General features: G+C 45.1%; 1 long non-coding RNA gene and 1 pseudogene across 4 annotated transcripts in view; both read right to left on the bottom strand.

Annotated features, from left to right (window-relative positions):
* The window catches only part of LOC136551656 (uncharacterized), a 212,805-nt gene that overhangs the window by 105,360 nt on the left and 87,725 nt on the right, over positions 1-19,720 (bottom strand). The window lies entirely within an intron of this gene.
* LOC136551650 (uncharacterized) lies at positions 391-19,022 on the bottom strand (annotated as a pseudogene).

Genomic DNA, 19,720 nt, shown 5'->3' with positions numbered 1-19,720 from the left:
CAGGAAGAAATTTTCGATATCCATTTCTTTCGTGGGCCAATAAATTAACAAATAAGTTCCGTCACATCTCCATACCATCATGTATACAGGCTCGAGTATATATGACAATATTAGTGCCTGTCGCATGGGTAATACTGCGTCTCTTAAAAAATCTTTCACAAAAACTTAAAATAAAGTGTTATACTCACCGTATAAATATATGTGGCTTTTGGTCTATTCCACGTATACATATACTGTAGAATAAGATATCCACTTAAGTGTCTGTGGCAAGATTCACGATCAGCGATATATAGAAATAGTTAAATCGTAGGTATTTTATTGCAAGCTATAGTGACTCTGCGTTAGTTACCTATCTATGTCATCTGTAATGTTTTCTTCCCGTCTGAATTTCTATTTGAAGACATTCTCATTCCATCCAGGAATATGTACATCCACTGCGTTCGTGTACTGCAAGGTAAATCTAAGAGTGTATCTGGCATACATCAGCGCTGGTGTGTCTTTACATCAGTCTTCAATAGGTCTAGGATCAATCATGATAAGCATCTTCTTCTTCTGATCGAAAACATAAAGCATATACTTTCGAACGTACAACCATGGCAAAAGAAACTACAAACATGGTAGCATTTATAATAGTATATAGAAAACAAGTAATAAAAGCAGGAGCAAGCGACTTACATATCTGCATTGTGCTAAGTTGTATTCCATATCCTCACATACACCAATCGCATCAGCCATTTCTTTCTTAGTGTATTTTTTATGGTATTCTGGTATTTTTGTTAAAGAATATATTTTCTGGAAGAGAAGGATATCGAGAGTTAGGATTAGTATAACTTGGCCTACTTTATACAATTAGGACAACAATAAATAAGACAATATAATATAGCACGATAAAATTTTTAAAAATGTGCTTACACAGAATCTCAGGTCCATGTGATGCTTGGTAATACTATTGTATTTTTTTCATTGTATTGTACTCTTGAGCTGCCTGGAAATGGACACCTAAGTTGAAACAATTCACAGAGATGTCTCAATTGTTCATTAACAACTCTTGTAGGTCTATCGATGCGGGACCCATAGGATACCCCGCAAGGGAGAGAGAAGATCTAATCCAACTAGGATTCTTCCCATATAATCTTAGTAGTAGAACTATTAAGTAATCCTACTAGGAAATCTCATTGCAAACCGACTAGGACTCTGGCTTCCTGACTATATAAAGGAGGGCAGGGCTCCTGAGAGAGAGAGACGACAATTGTACAACACAACACAACACATCACAATCAATCCAACGCAAAGGCTAACGCCGACTGGACGTAAGGTTATTACTCGATCTACGATCGAGGGCCTGAATCAGGATAAATCGACTATCTCTTGCGTTAACCATCGAGTTCAGCATACGCCGAAGTCCGAACATACTGCCCCGGGTACCCCCGTGGCAGGCTATCGGTGGTGAAACATCGACAGCTGGCGCGCCAGGTAGGGGCTTTCGGCGATTTTGCATCCAAGAGCTTGATGGACCTCGACAACATAATCTTCCCGATGGGATCAACTTTCATCTTCGGTTCATGGGTCTATGAGGCAGACAACAACGGCAAGCTCTAGGGCCATCTCTTTAGAGATCCAGATCATCATAAAGAATTTCCTATTTTAACAACTACGACGGATCAGCTCACCAGAAGATTCGCACAGCTCATAGTATCCGATTCAAATCAGATTTCACGGCCGCGCGTATCCGATTCGAATTCAAGTTCCAAGGCAAAGTGTTATCCAAGTGCTTTCAAGAAACCGAGTTCTTTTTTGACAAGATTCTATAGCACAACCCAAAACAACTCGGATTACCCTCAGAGTTCCTTCAAGAAGTCGAGTCCTTTTCCATTTGGACTCAACAACATGGCAAAATCCTATCAGGGACAGTTCGAAAGATCCTTTAATCTAATGTTCAGGATACCACTAATAGGAGCCCAGGAGGGTCTCGTGCTAACGATAACATCGCAAGACTGTATCATCCACTGGCCAGGTTCCGTTCCTGAAGATAGTGGAACCCAACTAGTCGGCACAACAACAACAGCTATTCTACCTTACCAAGAAGGAGACTCGATCTACGACACCGAGGCATCTACTAAAGTTATCAGCGACTCCGACAGCATGAAAACTAACGCCAAAAATAGAACGACTCATGCACGAGAAGTGCTCATGGTTCGACGTCCTCGGTCACCATTAAATCTCCTGGAAGCACCCGATGTCAGATCATCAGATGAATCAGAATCCAACATATCACCCTTTGCCCCAGGCTACGATGGAGAAACCGAAAGTCAGAAACAAGCTAGAGAAAGAAAAAACAAGTTGAAGCAAGGGCGCCAACACCGTGCTAGGCAGCGCAGGGAAGCTTGGATCAGATATAAGTCAGAATTGGCTGAGTACGACAAAAGAAAATCACAACGAGAAGGCGAAGGAAGACGCACGGCAAATACGCCTTACGATAAGATTCGAGAAGCATTAGAAGAACTCAGAGCAACTTCACACCCCGGTGAGAAGTATGAACAGCTCCAGGACTTGCTTCGATCGGCGATCCCGAAAACGCATGAAGAGAGAACTCGATCAAGACTACCCGCCAGATCAACCACCCGCCGGCAAGAAGATCAAAATCAAAGGAAATCTACTTTTGAAAGACTTGGGCCGGGTGGAAGCCATGATGGAGAAAGTAGGAAGGAACATAATCAAGGCCACCGATTTGAACAACCAAGGAAGACCAGGAGTAGGGTGCCTACCCAGACAACCTCGCAAGATTATTCCCATCAAAACGACAGTTGGCCAGAAGAAGGTGTCGAATCCGAATTCAAAGAAACCAGGACACACGACAGATTCCCCTGTTTCGCAAACAGGCTTGCATTGGTACGATTACCTCACAAATTCAAACCGTCTAACCACTCCAAGTATGATGGCAAAACTAAACCAAGGCAATGGCTCAGAATATATTCACAATCAATTGAACTAGCCGGAGGAGACGACGATATCAAAACCCTGTTCTTTCCCATGGCACTAGAAGCCATGCCCCTCTAATGGTTCGACAAACTGAATCCAGGATCTATCAGAAATTGGGAGGATTTGCAAAGAGATTTTTGTGAGAATTTCGCAGGAATCATTACACACCCAATCACTCATGCAGAACTAAAAGGACTCAAGCAAAAGGGAGGTGAAAGCCTCAGAAATTACTATCGACGATTCGGCGAACTATGAGCTCAAGTGCATGACATAACCGAACGAGAAGTAATTGAAGCTTTCTCTCACGGAATCATGGCTAGGTGGCAGTTTCAAGACTTCTGCAAAGAAAATCCGAGAAACAACGAAGAATTCAGACGAACAGTAGAAAAGATGATTACTATAGAAGAAAAAAACACGAGAGAGGTTCCCGGACAGAAACAACCAGGACAACTTGGACAGGCAAAATCACCGAAATAGCAGACATCAAGAAAGAAAACGTAGACCAGACAATACTATGGCAACGGCCGACAAATCAAAGAAGTTTTCCAAACCCAGAAGATATGATGACATTGAAAACATACGTTGCCCATTGCACCCTAATGGGAGGCACACCATCGGAAATTGCTACACTTTCAATGATTGATACACAAGAAAAGATAGTAAGGAAAACACCAAAGAGGACAATTAGAAAAGAGAGGAAGACAACTACGAGGACAAAGGATTCCAAAAACCCAGGGGAACGGTAGCTGTAATCTTCTCAGGGGCTCTGGATTGTAGAAGCAAACATTAAGAAAAACTAGCACTACAAACCATTATGACAGCAGAACCGGCTACACCAAAATACCTCAATTGGTCACAGTATCCTATCCAATTTACTAGAGAAGACCAATGGACTAGCGTGGGAAACGCAGGCCATTATCCACTGGTTCTAGATCCAACTATTGCTGGTATGACCGTCACCAAAGTACTAATCGATGGAGGAGCTGGACTCAACATCATCTTTTCAGAAACTCTAAGGAAAATGGGACTACAACTCGCCGGAATGATCACGCCAACAAGCACACCTTTTTATGGAATAGTACCCGGCAAAGCAGCCATGCCACTCGGACAAATTACCTTACCCGTTACTTTTGGAACTCCTTCAAACTACCGAACAGAGTTTATCAAATTTGAGGTCGCTGACTTGGATTCGTCATATCATGCAATCCTCGGATGTCCAGCACTGGCCAAATTCATGGTAATACCACATTATCCGTACTTACTGCTTAAGATGCCAGGACCCAACGGTATCCTTTCTCTTCGAAGCGATTTGAAGCGTGCTTTTGACTGTGACGTTCAGGCGATCCAAATTGCAGCTAAGGCACAAGCCGACAATGGAAGAAAAGAAATAGCCGCAATCGCTACAGAGACAAGCCAAGAAGAATTAGAAATACCGGCTAAAAAGCCCAGCATCATCGCACCACCAAAAGAAGCCGACGTCAAGCAAATCGACTTAGGCACAGGCGATACCTCCAAGACAGCAACCATCAGTGCTCACCTCTCGGCAAAATAGGAACTCACGCTCACCTACTTTCTTCGGGACAATAAAGATATTTTTGCTTGGAAGCCGGCCGACATGCCAGGAGTCCCAAGGGAGTTGGCTAAGCACAGAATTGATGTTAATGAAAGCTCCAAGCCTGTAAAGCAACGGCTACGACGATTCTCACCCGACAAAAAGGCAGCAATTAAAAAGGAAATAACAAAACTGATGGTAGCCGGATTCATCAGGGAAATCCTTCATCCAGACTGGCTAGCAAACCCGGTCCTTGTGTAGAAGAAAAACATGGACGAGTGGCGCATGTGCGTCGACTACACAGATCTCAACAAACATTGCCCAAAAGATCCGTTCGGGCTACCACGCATTGACTAGATAGTTGACTCAACAGCAGGATCTGCATTATTATCTTTTCTCGATTGCTATTCAGGGTATCACCAGATCGCACTAAAAGAACAAGACCAGAGCAAGACATCTTTCATCACCCCGTTTGGTGCCTACTGCTACAAGACCATATCGTTTGGACTAAAGAACGCTGGCGCCACGTACTAAAGAGCTATCCAAACTTGCCTTGGGAATCAAATCGGTGAAAATGTGGAGGCATACGTGGACGATGTAGTGGTGAAAACAAAGAACCCAGACACCCTGATTGAAGATTTAAAGCAAACCTTCGAAAACTTGAAGAGATGGAGATGGAAATTGAACCCAAACAAATGTGTATTTGGAGTTCCCTTAGGACAACTACTTGGATTTTTGGTCAGTCAGCGTGGGATCGAAGCCAGTACCAAGCAAATTCGAGCTATAATAGAAATGGGCCCACCTAGAAGTGTCAAAGATGTGCAGAAACTAATAGGATGCATGGCGGCCCTCAATCGCTTCATATCAAGACTCGGCGAAAAGGGGTTACCTTTCTTTAAACTACTAAAGAAGACAGACAAGTTCGAGTGGACAATAGAGGCCGACGAAGCTTTCAAAAAACTTAAAGAATACCTCACCTCGTCACCTGTCCTGACACCTCCAAAGAAAGATGAAGATATGATGCTATATATTGCGGCGACTCCTACCGTAATCAGCACAGCAATAGTCATAGAAAGAGAAGAACAAGGGCGCGTGTATAAAGTGCAACGTCCCGTATACTACATTAGCGAAGTACTGTCAGAATCCAAAATCCGGTACCCGCATGTACAAAAACTACTCTACGCTCTACTCATCACCTCACGCAAGCTTTGCCACTATTTCGAAAGCCACAAGATTACCGTGGTAACATATTTTCCACTCGGAGACATCCTACACAATAAAGATGCCACGGGCGCATATCCAAGTGGGCAGTTGAAATCAGAGCTCTTGACATCGATTTCACCCCACGGAAAGCAATCAAATCTCAAGCCCTCGCCGATTTTGTGGCCGAATGGATAGAGATTCAACAGCCTTTATCAGATACAATCCTTGACCACTAGAAGATGTACTTTGACGGATCACTCAAACTAGGCGGGGCCGGTGCAGGCGTTCTCCTCATTTCTCCAGAAGGAAAACAACTCAAGTACATCCTTCAGATATTATGGCAAGCTACCAATAACGAAGCAGAATATGAAGCCCTCATCCACGGGCTACGAGTGGCAATTACCCTCGGAATAAAAAGATTACTCGTATACGGCGATTCAGCAGTAGTCATCAACCAAGTCAACAAAGATTGGGATTGCACCAAAGAAAATATGAGTACTTACTGTGCTGAAATATGGAAACTTGAAAAACATTTCCAAGGATTAGAAATTTTACACGTCCTACGCGATTTCAACATTGCAGCAGATGTCCTTGCCAAGCTTGGATCAGACAGAGCGAAGGTTCCACCCGGCGTATTCATAGAAGAGCTATCAGTACCCTCTATCAAACAACCCGGTGAAACAACACATGAAATTCAGGCTAAAAGCGTTCAGATCTTGGTAATCAACACTTCATGGAGCCAAGTTTTCATCGACTATATCAAAGAAAACAAATTGCCAGCAGATAAGGCAGAAGCCACCCAAGTTGTTCGCAGAAGCAAAAACTACGTTCTAGTAGGAGATAAACTTTACAGAAGAGCAGCATCATCAGGAGTACTCCTAAAATGTGTCTCATTTGAAGAAGGTAAAGAGATCCTAGACGAAATACACTCAGGTTGCTGTGGAAATCATGCCGCTTCAAGAACACTAGTTGGCAAAGCATTTCGCACCGGATTCTACTGGCCAACCGCTTTGAAAGACGCAGAAGAACTTGTCAGAAAATGCAAAGGTTGCCAAATGTTTGCAAGACAAGCCCATGTGCCAGCTCACAATCTTATCTGCATCCCACCCGTTTGGCCTTTTTCCTGCTGGGGGCTAGATCAAGTAGGACCCCTGAAGAAAGTAAAAGGCGGCTTTGAGTACATCTTTGTAGCAATCGACAAGTTCACCAAGTGGATTGAATACAAACCACTCACGAAATACAGCGCAACCAAAGCAGTCGAGTTCATCCAAGACATTATGCACCGCTTCGGCATGCCCAATTGAATTATCACATATCTAGGCTCCCCCTTCACAGCTACAGAATTCAAGAGCTGGGCACAAGACTATGGTTTCAGTATAGACTATGCGTCTGTAGCACATCCAGAAGCCAATGGACAAGTAGAAAGGGCTAATGGACTCATACTAGCCGGATTAAAACCAAGGTTATACGAAGAACTAGTGGACTATGGGTCCAAATGGATCGAAGAATTACCAAAAGTAGTATGGGGGCTATGAACTCAAATAAGCAGAGCAACAGGCTACTCACCCTTCTTCCTAGTTTATGGGTCAGAGGCCATACTGCCTGCCGACTTGATCTGGACATCACCAAAGATAGAACAATACGATGAAGGAGAAGCAGAACACACAAGAAGATTAGAACTCGACAGCTCAGAAGAAGTCAGAGTAAACGCTACCCTCCAATTAGCCAGATACCTACAAGGTCTAAGACGGCACTACAACAAGAGTACCCAACCTCGATCGCTACAAGTCGGAGACTTAGTGCTAAGAAGGATACAAAAGACTGACGGACGACATAAGCTACTCAGTCCATGGGAAGGTCCGTTCATCGTCACAAAAGTCACCGAACCAGGCACATACAAGTTAATAACCGAAGATGGAAAAGAAGTCAGCAATACATGGCACATCAGCCAGCTAAGAAGATTCTACGCGTAAAAACAACTTAACAAAAAACAGATATGCAAGCCACAAGGGACCAACGTTCACAATCGATGAAAGACAATACTCTTCAACAACATATGTATTAATGATCAATAAAGATGATATTCATCCACAACACGTCTTGTCATGACTTCCAACGAGTCATTTTCACGAAACAAAAAGCAAAATGGCTGAAAACATGCCTGAGCATCCCGGCCGAGAGCAAAATAGCTGAAAAGACGCTTGAGCCCGCCGATGAGGGTAGCTAAAAGCTAACACCCGAAACAAAAAGCAAAATGGCTGAAAACATGCTTGAGCATCCCGGCCGAGAGCAAAATAGCTAAAAAGACGCTTGAGCCCGCCGATGAGGGTAGCTAAAAGCTAACACCCGAAACAAAAAGCAAAATGGCTGAAAACATGCCTGAGCATCCCGGCCGAGAGCAAAATAGCTGAAAAGACGCTTGAACCCGCTGATGAGGGTAGCTAAAAGCTAACACCCGAAACAAAAAGCAAAATGGCTGAAAACATGCCTAAGCATCCCGGCCGAGAGCAAAATAGCTGAAAAGACGCTTGAGCCCACCGATGAGGGTAGCTAAAAGCTAACACCCGAAACAAAAAGCAAAATGGCTGAAAACATGCCTGAGCATCCCGGCCGAGAGCAAAATAGCTGAAAAGACGCTTGAGCCTACCGATGAGGGTAGCTAAAAGCTAAAAATTAGTCAACCGAAATTGAACTTCAAAAGACCCTCTAGCTCTTCGTTCTGAAAAGCAAGAGGCTCGGGGGCTACATCTAGATAGGAACACTTTTTCCTCAGAAAAGCACAAGCGCCAAGTTCGTCAAGGCAACATTCTATGCCGAGTCGTTTTTACATAGCGCAGACGAAAGGTTATCGACATAAAGATTTACATCTAACAAATCATAGCGTGGACAAAGCACTCGACGGATCACAAAAGGGGAAGAAAAGAAAAGTACTCGACAAATCGAGGGGTCTCGTCAGAATAATGCACAGAGTTGTTTTGTGGAGCAGAGACGAAAACAGGACAAAGTACTCAGCAAGTCAAGTAACTTAAACCGCACTCAGGCAAAGAATATATCAACAAAAATAAAGAATCTTCACTTAAAGAGGAGTGTAATATTACAAGGGGATGCTCAGTCGAATCAGGCATTGTCATCAGAAAGAGAAATGTCAATATTTAGACTGTCTACAACCCTACTGGCTAAATCTTCGACTTCAGGCTCCATCCTCTCAACGGCGTCAAGGTATTCTTGGCTTTTAGCTTCTTCTGCTATCTTGGATAGAGGCGCCTCTGGAGCAAGGACCCAGACCTGGGCCAGCACATTCTTGGTACATACTTGAGCACACTTCTTTGCGAACTCTTGGAAACGAGTCGAAATCCGGGGAATGAACTGCGCCCAAGATTGCCCATCATCCGCTAGAGTCCGGAGAACATCGGCTACTGAGCGAAAAGATTTCCACAAAACGTTCCAATTTTCAGTAGCCGTCGCCAGCTTCCCAGACAAGCTTTCAATAGTTTTTTGGGCCTGCACAAGATCTCTGTCAGCTCCGCGCCTAATCAGCTTAGCAAGGGCGAGTTCTTCCTCAGCATGAGTAATTACCTCCTCAGCTTTATTATGACTGGAGCGGACAAGAGCCTTCATTTCATCGATACTCTCCGAGAGCTTCTGCTTCTCAACTCGGAGAGCTAGACAAGACACCCAAGAACAAGTCAGCAAAAAAAGAAGTCAAAAATACAAAAAGAAACAGGCAGAACCCACAGCACCTTTGCATTTGTTCTTCGCAGACTCCACCACGGCGTCCCTCTGCTTCTCCGTCTCCATGACCCGGGCACGAAGGGTCTTCTCCTCCTTTTGGTATAATTGACGCTCTATCTCCAACTCAACCTAGAGAAGGCCGAGATCGGCTTTCAGAGCATCCACCTCAGAAGACAACTTTCTCTCATTCTCAGATGAGAAAAAGAAGCCAGAATGATCACGAGAGAAAGACTGAGCAAAAAGGGGCAAAGAGAAACAAGGCGTAAGAACAGAAGAAAAACAAGCACACAAAAAAGGAGTGACAGTAAAACCTACCTGGAGCTTTTCACCAAAAGAAGTCACGAGGGTCGACAAGCTCCCCCAGGCTGTGGTCAGCTCCGATAACCGATGGATGGCATCGAACTGTTGCACCACGTCACCGGAAAAAGAGGGACCGCCGGAAGCAAGAGAAGGGGAAGGAGAAGCCGGCTGGGGCAAAGAAGGAGCGACCAAAGCAACCTCCAGGGAAGCCGGAGCCAAACCCTCAGAAGGACCCAGCACGACGGCCACAGTCACCTCCGGAGCGGCCAAATCTGCAACTTCGCCAGGAAGCTCCGAAGCCCCCGCAGCAACTTCATCAACAGAATGTTGTGAGTCCTGAGGCTCGGAACTCGTCAGCACGGCGGGAGGCAGAGAAGAAGTCGATGAAGAAATGAGAGAAGACGAAACACTGAAAAGTGATAAAAGGAAGCACCGATAAGAACTAGAAGAAGGAAGAAAGAAGCCAAAAAGATAAAAGCCAGAATTTACTCACCCGACTACTTTCTTCTTCGCGAAGCCAAAAGAAGGCCTCGCAAGGGGAACCACGATGGCAAAAACATCCCCGCCACCCGGCGACGGGAGCGGGATAGCTGACAATGGAGCCACGGAAGAAGCCGGGGCTGGAACCGTGAAAGAACTCCGCACTGGAGGAGCGGTAGAGCTCGGGACAGAGGCAACCAAAGAACTCGACACCGGAGCTTTAGAAGAAGTCGGCGCGGGAGCCTCGGAAGAACTCACACCCGACCTCCGATTACTTCAAAAAGTTCAAGAATGAAAGTCAAGACAAAGAAGAGAAATTCAATACAACAGGAATATGAAAAACAACTCACCGCCGCATGACGAGGGGTACTTCATCATCCTCTTCTTCCTCAGCCAAGGAAACCAGAGTACCTGCTGAAAAGAGGATAAAAACTACTCGGTTCAAGAGAGAAACAGGAAAATAAAGGAACGAAGAGTATTAAATGTGCTCACCTAAGAGCATGCTAGCAATGACTGGAGTACCTGAGGGAGTACTTGGTTTGCGAGGCTTCTTGGAGACAGGCAGGCCAGATGAAGACCCATCCATTTGCCCCCTCTTCGGGACACTGCGAGGACCGCGAGGGACTAGACAAGGAACATATTCTTCATATACATCAACAAATCCAGAAGAAACCCCAGGAAGGGCTATAGAGGTTTGGGACTTACTAATTGCGGAAGTTCCAGCTAGATGATCCCCCGTCTCCGCCATGGTAGGGAGAGCATCAAGGGGGATCGGATCGACAAAGTTCCGCCCAAGCTCCTGCGAAAAAGAATAAAACACCGAGACAAAGAAAGGCTAAGCAAGAACGGATGTAGCAAGGGTACATAAAGCACTCAAACAAGAAGATAGACGACTCACAGCTAGGGGCGGGTTGTTGGCTGAGAACTCGGAGACGGCAGGAGGAATGATGCTCACTCCCTTCAGCATTTTCTGGAGGCACTCGAGTACCTCCACATTGGTCAGCTCAAGAGCTGGGACCATGCGTGAGGGATCCTCGGCCCCAGAATACTCAAAGCCAAGATGTTTCTGCTCCTTCAAAGGCTGAACCCGACGACGAAGAAAGCTCAAAACGATACCGAAGCCGGTCAAACCCTGCTATTTTAGCATGCTAATCCTATCAAGGAGCGGCTGGATCACTTGAATCTCAGCAGGTGACTCAAGCTTCTTGTCCCATCGGTCGTTCACCATAGGACCAGATCCAGAGTGGACAACAAGGGAAGGGATCAAATTGGCAGCGTAAAACCACTCGGCACGCCAATCTTTTACGGAGTCGACCAGGTCATAGTCAAAAAACTTAATCTTGAGACCCTGGCGAAACTGAATCCCGCAACCGCCAAGAACACTGGTTTCTTCACGGCGAGGTTGAGGTTTCAGACGAAAGAAAAAGCGAAAAAGAGATAGAGAAGGAGGGATCCCAAGGAAGGCTTCACAAAGGTGAACAAAAACAGAAAGATGGAGAACGGTATTGGGGGTTAGATGGTTCAGACTAACCTTGAAATAACCAAGAAACTGATGAAGGAAGGCGGAAGTAGGAAGACAAAGTCTAGCGTGGACAAAGGAAACAAAGAGGACAATCTCACCAGGACCCGGAGCCGGAACCCGATGCTCGCCCGGAACTCTCCATTCAGCGATGACTTTGCTTTGGATCAAGCCGTCGCTAACGAGCTCGCGCAGCTGGTCTTCGCTTGTTGTTGGAGCTAGCCAAACCTTCTGAGCAGCCCTCATGACCACGAACTCCTGGTTTTCGATCAAAGAAAGGGACGACTCCTCGTCCACGAAGGTTGCCTGAGACTTGCTTGCGGTTTTCTTCTTTCCCATGAACTGGCGGAAGCAAAGAAGGCACTAGGGAAGACGAAGCTAGAAAGAAGGTGATCAAGTGACGGCAATGAAGACGGTGGCGGATTTTTGAAAGCTAGGGTTTAAAGGCAAGAGCTAGGCAGCAAGGGAAAGGAAGATAAAAGGTCTTTAAATAGATTTTTCGGTAACAAAAACGGCCCACAAGGCCCATTAAAACACAGTGTGAGAACGCAACGGTCCATTTATCGACGCAGTTAAAATGGCGGAGGGCACGAATCCACACAACGGTACAAACCAACGGGCAGATTTCAGACTTATCCGCACAGCACCACGGCAGGGTTATCAGATGACTACAAGAACAACTCGTCAAGCCAAGAAGAAAGAAAGGGCTACCTCGCAAGGAACAAAGTAACCCGATTATTTAAGAAAGAACTCGGTAACCTCATGAACGACAGAGATCACAGCAGAAAAGTAAAAGACAACTCAGAAGACAAGATTCATTACATTACAAGCAACTTCAAAAATGAAAGATTACAAATCTTACAAGACCCAACAAACTTGGCGCCACGAAAAGCAAAGTAGCAAAGAGGAACACGGACATGGCTAGGCTCTGGAACGACTACGTGTCGCAAATTGCTACTCGGAAGGACAAACCACCATCAGCTACACTGTTTTCTTCAAAGGACGGACGCAGTGCATCAAAGGCAGAAATCGGCAGCACGACAGGGCAACATGGAGCAGAGAAGGCCGGCGAGCATCTGTCTACCCAAGACCGATGTGATGCTGGATATGGTGTTGATCTGCACCGGACAGTCTCAAGACAGGCGACGATGATCAACCCAGAACTGCCGGATGAAGGAACGAAGCCCACATCACAAGACTTCCTCCAACTACCACCACATACATCCTAGCACAATGCTGTCGCGGGATTAGCCTACCTCTAATCCCTATCACAAGACTTCCTCTAGCTACGACAAGACACACAAGAACTACAAAATATGCCCGGGGGCTGCTCTACTTCACAAACTACCATATTTATAACCACGAAGGTTTCAACAGAATGTCCAATGGATGAAAATAAGCACTCCGGGATAGTATTTATAGACTAAAGGAGTGGCGCACATGGACTAGGAGTACCAACGAAATAAGCCTAACAAAGGACACAGTGAAAAGACAGGACTCAATAATGGATGACTCAGGCGAGAGGAAGCAGTACTCGAAGACAGGCATATTCGGAAGAATATACCAGCACAGTACAACCCATGAACAAAAAGCATTTACACTCAACCACCACCATACAACTACATCTGACAACAGCAGACTATCAAAGAATGCGCCAAGACCTCACATCCGAGTTCTTCCTGAATGAAACAACACGGATATACGCTCGGGGGCTCGGCCAGCATCATAGCCTAATCAACACTAAGCTAGGGAGCTCGACCTTCATTTCAACTACTCCCGAAGGCTCGGAACCAAAAGACAAAGGACCAAGAATACAAGAAACTCAAGACTACAACGACGACGACACATCAAGACTCTTCATTCGACTTCTTTTCTAAAGGGAAGAACTCGGACAAAGCACGGGGCTGCGGGACACATAGCCCCAGAATTTTTTGAAGACAAGAACCTGGACCCTCCAACTTTTGCAAGTAAAAGCAAGAGGCTTGGGGGCTACACTCAGTAAGTGCAATTTTTACAAAAAATTGCACCCACCCAAAAAGAACCCGGACATAAGCTCGGAGGCTACATGCCGCGAAACTACTCGAATGATGGTTTAATCCAAGACTAAAGGGCTGCTACGGAAAGATGCCGCAAAACTACTCGGAGGATGACATAATCCAAGTCTCAGGGACTACTTAAGAACACAAATTTTCAAACAACATAAAGGATCAAGACCCTCCAACTTTTTGTTCCAAATAGCAAGAGGCTCGGGGGCTACACTCAGTGAGTGCACTTTTTCTTCGAAAAAGCGCACGTCACCAAAAGACTCCCTCAACACAGACCACTTCAAGACATTACGACAAAAAGAACCCGAAACAAGCCATATTCGAGTTCTTTTTGATAAAACTTCAATGAACAATAAGAGCAACTTCAAGACAAGATCCTCCAGCTCCTTGTTCCAAATAGCAAGAGGCTCGGGGGCTACAACCAGATGGATGTACTTTTTCTTCAAAAAGCACTCACCACTCGAAGATCCCAAGAAATGCTACAAGGTTTCACTCCAGAAAGCACTCGGATGACATTTTGTTCCTACTCAACAAGACTTGAAGGAGCAAAGCGAGACTTTTAGAGCTCAACCATGAAGTGCTTGGGGGCTTATCGATGCGGGACCCATAAGATACCCCGCAAGGGAGAGAGAAGATCTAATCCAACTAGGATTCTTCCCATGTAATCTTAGTAGTAGAACTATTAAGTAATCCTACTAGAAAATCTCATTGCAAACCGACTAGGACTCTGGCTTCCTGACTATATAAAGGAGGGCAGGGCTCCTGAGAGAGAGAGATGACAATTGTACAACACATCACAATCAATCCAACGCAAAGGCTAACGCCGACTGGACGTAAGGTTATTACTCGATCTACGATCGAGGGCCTGAACCAGGATAAATCGACTGTCTCTTGCGTTAACCATCGAGTTCAGCATACGCCGAAGCCCGAACATACTGCCCCGGGTACCCCCGTGGCAGGCTATCGATGGTGAAACATCGACAAGGTCCTTGACACTTAGGGCAATCATGGAGGGATGAAAACCTTTAACCCAAGGCTTCCTGCAAAGCATTAGACACAGATGATGATTTTTGTCATATAAGATAGCACACTATTATTAGTAAATAAAGTAATTAAAATAAACATGTAGCTTACTTCAGCGTTGCTTCACCCTAATTTGCCGTGACATAATCACACAATAACTCAGTCATCTCTTCCTTGTTCATTGTCATGTCTTTCATAGCCTTAAATACCCAAAACTCATCAAGGTCTTAGTTGGCATGGACTTATGAGGATTTATTTTGAGTTTGTATGTGTTGAGGGGTGCCCGTTTGAACCTCTAAGCATTCGGCCTCCTCATAATGTTTTCTCTTTTTCGTAGACACTCAAGCATCTTTGGATTCTCTATTATGGCAGTCACTTGGGCTTCCAATATTTTCATCCCTATTAAGATATGGAGCACCCTTTCGTTTGTTTAACTCTGACGATAGCAAGATCGCCGCAAGCTTAAATCTAAATTCTTTCATATCATCCTGCACAATAGTATGAACCTAATTAATTATTAATTAAAAACCCACAGCTAGTGCACACTTATAACTTGTGATAAGATGCATAGTTTACTTGATTGAACTCGTCTGACAAATCATTCCCAGTCCAATACTCCATAAAGTTTACTAAGATCAAAAAGGCAAAGACACATAAAATTCAACTTATATGATATGCTATTATTTCTGATGTACTCATCTGTTTGTAATAATTTGCCGCGAAAAATCTCCCTAACCGGCCAGGTATCAACCTCAACATCTAGCCATTTGTGCTCTTTCAGGCCCGTCTCCTCCAATATGAAATCTATCTATTTCCGCAATCCACCTCGCTATTTGTTCATAGAAGAACGAATCAATCAGCATTTCTAAAATATAAAATGTGTACAAATAGCTGTGTTAGGAAATACCCATAATTTTATTGAGGTCAACACGTCCGAACATCTCGCCCAAAGAGTCTAGCACCTGAACCTCACGGTTGATGGCGTTTATAACAGCAAGGTACCAATGTGTATTTGTAACATTTATTGGAAGGAACACCTATCAAATCAAACAATAAACATTTTGCCAGGCATAAAAAATTGATAATGAAAGACCAATAGATCGTTTAAAAAAATTGCTACCATGTCATGCTTCAAGTAAGCTAGCACCCTTTGAACTAAACTAGGACGCTGTGAAGTGCCACGGTTAGGGTAATTGGCTTCAATGGTCTCATCCTTCTCCATCCAGCTTTATGATTGCAACTAAGCACGCAGTTTCAAGATAGACTGCACCTCCTAGCCTCTTTTTTAAACCCTCCTAAGCCTTCAGCAGTGTAATATAAGCATCTATGACCTGCATACATTTCGCCATTAGAGAGAAAAAGCATTGAAGTTGGTAATGTTTGATTGAGTATTATGACTTGCATCTGTTACCTCGTCAGACAAGTATTCATATGGCTGAAAAAGATATTCCATGTGGTTTCTCGACACCAGAACATCATCTATGAGCTCAAGCTCCTCATTCCCAGGTGAAGATGGAATTTTTTTGACAGATTCAATTATGGCTCTATCAGTATTGGTACAAACATAATCTGACAAAGAGGATTAAATTAAAGTATACAACAATAGTTAGCAGTTTTTCTAGGTTAATCCATCAAAGAGAAAATATCAATACCTTCTGGGGCAACCGGTGAAGACATAGAATTTTTGGGTTCATTTTGTACGATTATGATTTCCGAAAGTCCTTTTTCTCCCATCGGATCTACCCCAAAAGTTGCTAGGACCTTTTCATCATGGGTCGTGCTAAAGCTCTGGTCAACTGGTAGAGCTTCGTGGATAACTTCTGTACTCGTGCTTTCTTGCAACCATCTAGAATCATCCATAGGCTCACTGAAATTTTCTGTTTTTACAATATCTTCTAAGGGGCCTCTATTTTTCTTCGAAACCTTTACATCTGAACTATCCATCGAGATCTAAAAGACGTACTTCATTATCAGTCTATCACATAAATCAGTGTATGACTAACCATACAGTAAAGAAAGTCTATCACATAAATCAGTATATGATCTAACCACACACTATTATGTTATGCATTAAAAAAAAGAAAAGCCTTGCATTAGCTAGAGATCCCAACACGCATCACATAGCCTCTGCACGTATCTATCCAAGACTCTTAAAGATGCATGATTTCAAATCACACAAGCACTGGAGGCAATAACAAATAAAGAAACGCATCAGTGCAGGATGGGATTCACTAACAGGGTGGACGCATTCTATATAACAGCCATATTTTGTTTATCCACTTGCGCGGAGAGCGCGTGCATTCTACTATTTTTTTTTATTTCTTTCTTGCGCCGTGGGAAACAAACGGATTTGGGGAAAGGCGGACAACGGGCGTCTCTGGTTTTCTTTCTTGGAGCGTGGGAAAGAAGGACGCACGACCAGGACAGGGGCGGCCGGATGGGCCAGAAGGATCTGAAACTGTCCACAGTGGTTACGTTTGGGCCTAAATACTACTACACGTGGGCTATACATTCGTTGCGGGCTTGTGGCAGCTCGTGGGCTCGTGGCAGGTCCATCGGCCATCGCCACGGCTGCAGCACAATTATTAGGATATGCACCCATTTAAAAATAAACAACAGAGAAAAGGTTTTCTTCTCTGAATGATTAAGACTGAAATGACCTCTACGTGAACCTGTACCTGTGCAAGACTGGAAGGTTCCTGCCAGATCAAGAATAGGGACGAGCAGGGAGGGGTACTGCCGGCAAGGGGCGAACCATGGCCGCTTGTGTGCATGTCGATTGAATGAGCTGCCGAGATTAGAATATTTATTGTTTTAATTGATGCACGGGGCAGTAAAAACGTGAATTAGACTCTTGCTATACTCTTATTTGAATCAAACTCTCCAATTAGTTTTATATTGTCTGAAATTGAGCATAGGCCTGAAAAGTTTCAGGTTCATAAACATAATTTAACTCAATGGACACGAAGATTCAGTTTTATATTCGAGAATTACAAAAGAGATAAATGATATAGTACCATTGTCTGTAGTATGCAGGTTCGCTCACCAGTAATAAACTCATCAGAATTCAGGGTATAACACCCTATCTGTTTTATTCAGTCTTCAGTTGTACAACTGCATCAAGATCGAGTCAATGTTTATGTCTACTTTGAGCTGGCTAATCCTTCATCTCAAAGCCAGGTATCCAAGCAAGATGTAGATGAAAACTAATGGAAGATGTAGATGAGAACTAACGCATACAAACAGAAACAGGTTAGGTACCAGGGTCTCGGTCGTTGACTGTGTAGATTCTCCACGGAAGTTAGGCTCAGAAAGCTGCAACTTCACCATACCAATGCACGCAGCATCAGATATCAGATAAAAAAAATCAACCGAAGTCCGCCTGCCCTGTGTAACTTCATCAGATGGAAAATATCAAGTTGAAGGGGCATGGGGATAATGGGGTCGTACCTAGCGGTGTCTGCATGAAGGAGTGTCGAAAGAGCAAAGAAAGCCTGGTGGCAACGGAGGTCTTGTCGGTCATGGAAGGTGCGCTGCAGTGCCACTGCTTGCCGCCGGAGCGCTGGCAACGGAGGTCCTGCGGCACCGGTGCACAGCCAACCCCGCCGCCGCGTCGAGTCACTGCAGTTCCACCACCATGACGAACGAGATCTAGGTCGCTTCGGCTAGAGGCCTGCTCCTCCGCCCGCTGTCACAGCTGGACGTACGATCTGGGGAGGAACGCAGAGCGACGGGCGTGCTTGGGGATGGACCCGAGGCACTGTTCCATCAGAGACTCAGAACGCTGGCAACGCAGGTCCTCCGGCACGACACTGACCTTTGCGTGATCGCTGGAGGGGCTTAGCTGGAAACCGCGTGGGCGTTGACATCCTCTGCTATGGGATCGGCGAATCGGCATTGGCGTCCTCTGCTATGGATCGAGCCGGACTGGAGGAGATCGGGGGTAGGGGCGTTGTGTTTCCTTCTAATGTCGTAGTGATTACCTCTAGTTTCCATCTATTCTCACGGTGAATGGAAGTGCCGGGCAGGGTTTGGGAGCGAGCACGCAGAATTGTCGGGCAGGACCTGGGAGGGCGCGACACCAGATCGCATGGTGGACGGAATAGTTTTAGATGTAACCGGAAGCCATTTGAATCTATAAGGATCATGACAGCTCAATGGAAAGATGGAACACAGGCAATAAACATCAAATCAAAGTAACTAGAAGCACGAAATCATGGCAAATAGCTACGGTAACGATTCGATTTCAGGCACAGATAGAGGTTCACAGTCTAAGAACTTGAAGCAGAAACACAGAGAGTTCATAACGAATTACTGGATCAACCATTCACAAACCGCTATCACGACAACACGCATCACATAGCCTCTGCACGTATCTATCCAAGACTCTTAAAGAGGCATGACAAGCACCAGAGGCAATAACAAATAAAGAAACGCATCAGGACAGGATGAGATTCACTAACAGGGTGGACGTTTGCGGAAGATAAAAGATGTTGGAAGCTCCTCGTGGCAGTCCGCAGTCCTCCTCGAGGGCACAGCAAGACGGCGAAGGCGATGGCGGCAGGCGACGACGATGGCGACGCGCTATGGCGAAGCATAGCCAGTGCGCGAGGGAGGGCGCGAGGGCGGAGGCCGGTGCGAGTGAGGGCGAGCCACTACCCCAGATTTGGACATCATTGCAGGTTCAAAAACCCACTTCACAGCTGAATTTTGAACCGACAATGGCATACCGGCAACGATGGGAGGTTGACATCACTGTCGGTCCTTAAAAACCGACACTGATCTATAGGAAACAGTGTCGGTTCCTGGCTCCGCCCGGCAATGTCCAGTTGAACAACACTGTCGGTTTGTAGTGCCAACCGACAGTGACGGTTGCTTTAAAAGTGT

Source organism: Miscanthus floridulus, chromosome 4 (genome assembly GCF_019320115.1).
Source record: "Miscanthus floridulus cultivar M001 chromosome 4, ASM1932011v1, whole genome shotgun sequence".
Lineage (NCBI taxonomy): Eukaryota > Viridiplantae > Streptophyta > Magnoliopsida > Poales > Poaceae > Miscanthus > Miscanthus floridulus.
Note: the sequence above shows the minus strand (reverse complement) of the source record. Positions and strands in the feature narration are given on the sequence as shown.